Below are 2,534 nucleotides of genomic sequence, written 5' to 3'. Positions count from 1 at the left end.
TAGAGTGATCATATATTTTTATAAGGAAGAAATGTGTCCATTATGACAGTGAGCTTTGATTTTATTCATAATATTTTATTCCTTAAGCTAGAAGAAAGACATATAGTGTTCCATTAAAATATTTCCATTAAAATATTTGATTTCCATTAAAATATTTTCTTACACTGATCGCCTAAGAGTCAGGCTGTTAAGAAGCAACAGTCTCTCCTTTACTTGGTTGCCATCTTCTTGACAGCCACAAAGCAGCAGCCATGTGTGAGTGCATCTCTACCCATATTGGCCAGGCTGATGTCCAGACTGGCAATGCCTGCCAGGAGCTCTATTGCCTGGAACACGGCATCCAGTCCAGTGGTCAAATGCCAAGTGACAAGACCACTGGGGGAGGAGATGACTTCTTCAACACCTTCTTCAGTGAGACAGGTGCAACATACACTAACTTCAATAGGTTAATAGATTAAATTGTGTCTTCCATCACTGCTTCCTTCAGATTTCATGGAGCCTTAAATGTTGATATGACAGAATTCCAGACTAGCCTGGTGCCCTATCCTTGAATCCACTTCCCTCTAGCCTCGTATGCTCCTGACGTCTCTGCTTACAAACCTACCATGAACAGCTTTCTGTAGCATAGATCACCTATGCATGCCTTGAGCCAGCCAACCAGATGGCGAAATGTGACTTTCGTCACAGTAAATACACAGCTTGCTATCTGTTGTACCATGGCAACATGGTGACCAAAGAATGACAGTGTTGCCATTGCCACCATTAAGACCAAGGATACCATCCAGTTTGTGCACTGGTGCTCCACAGACTTCAAAGTTGGCATTAATTGCCAGCCTCCCACTGTGGTACCTGGTACCTGGTACCTGGCAAGCTGTGTGTATGCTGAGCAACACCACAGCCATTGCTGAAGCCTGGGTTCGCCCAGACCACAAGTTTGACCTGATATATGCCAAGTGTGCCTGTTACGTGGTGAAGGCATGGACACAGGAAAGCATTCTGAGGCCCATGAGGACATGGCTGCTCTTAAGAAGGATTGAGGAGGTTGGTGTGGATTTTGTTGAAAGAGAAGGTGAAGAAAGAGAGGAATATTAAAGTTAAAAATGTCACAAAAGTGCTGCTTTTTTTTTTAGTTTTTTTAACGTTTATTTATTATTCAGAGACAGAAAGAGAGCATGAACAGGGGAGGGGCAGAGAGAGGGGAGGCACAGAATCCGAGGCAGTCTCCAGACTCCAAGCTGTCAGCACAGAGCCCAGCACGGGGCTCAAACACACAAACTGCAAAATCATGACCTGAGCTGAAGTCAGACGCTTAACCAACTAAGCCACCCAGGTGCCCCCAAAGTGCTGCTTTTTATAGGGAAGCTTATTCTGTTTTAAACATTGAAAATCTGTGCTCTGATTAGTTAATTTGTATGTAGCAGTGTATATTCTCACATACAATTACTGACCTATACTTTAAAATATAACACTTTGTTATAGGATCAAGTTGTCCTTTACACATGACTACTCTTTGGAGAGGTTAAGTATGATCCAAGATTGCCATTGTTATTGGTCAGAACATGAGTCAAATTTTGGAAAGCAGATTTAGATGCCTCCGAGGAGAACACACTTTTGTTCAAATTGAGGGTAGTGGGTATACAAGAAGACTTTCAAGTAAGATACAGCAGCTATGGTAAAATGAAAAACAGGCCATAAGTTATTCCTTTCTTTATATCTTTGCCCTTTGATATTACTCTTATATACTAACTCTGAGTTTGGCCATGGCAAGCACCACAGACAAAGGAAAAGTGGACATAAAGCAAACAGGGCTTTGAAAGGCATTTGTCTTTTTGCATTTGAAACCTTTCTACCATCATGTCATTAAGCCTGTGCAAGTCTTTTTCATCAATCTGATGCTCTGTTGGTAGATGGTTATGTTATTGACCGACAACTGAGTACCAACACACCAATGTGCTTCATTCCAAAACACCAGAAAACATTCTTGGCCAAGTCCAGCCAAATTGACAAGCCACAAACTCATAACTAAATAAATGACTGTTGTTATAAACATTACATTTGGGACAAAAAGTTTGGGGTCAAACAACTATTATGCATGAAAAGCTAACTTATAGAACACAAAATAATATATATGTTGGGCTAATGAAAGAATTTACGTCTATTCTTGTACACTGATTTAAATCAGAAAAATTATTGAAAATTTAGCTCCATGTTTAGAAATGAGATATAAAAACATTTTATATCTAAACCCTTTATTGGTGATTTATATGTTAGTAACTTGCAAATAGCATTTTTAGATTAATTTAAGTTAAACTCATTTCTGTGTGCTAAAATACACATCAAAATATTAGTTTCACCAACCTATTAAATTTAGCATATTACTTACACACAAATCTACCTGGTTCTTAATGATTCCAGCAAATAGCAAAACCACTTTGGTGATTAAATATTGCAACTACCAATAATTTAATCTTGTATCTCATTCCACATAGACAAATTAATCGAAATACACACATTTTAAATGGTAATTTCTGAAA

The 2,534-nt window shown here is 38.8% G+C and overlaps 1 pseudogene; it reads left to right on the top strand.

The window, feature by feature from the left end:
- Positions 1–251: 251 nt before the first annotated feature.
- Positions 252–1,092, top strand: LOC112860433 (tubulin alpha-3 chain-like; annotated as a pseudogene).
- Positions 1,093–2,534: the final 1,442 nt, after the last annotated feature.

This window comes from Puma concolor, chromosome A1, assembly GCF_028749965.1.
Source record: "Puma concolor isolate L17-30 chromosome A1, mPumCon1.1.hap2, whole genome shotgun sequence".
Classification (NCBI taxonomy): Eukaryota; Metazoa; Chordata; class Mammalia; order Carnivora; family Felidae; genus Puma; species Puma concolor.
Note: the sequence above shows the minus strand (reverse complement) of the source record. Positions and strands in the feature narration are given on the sequence as shown.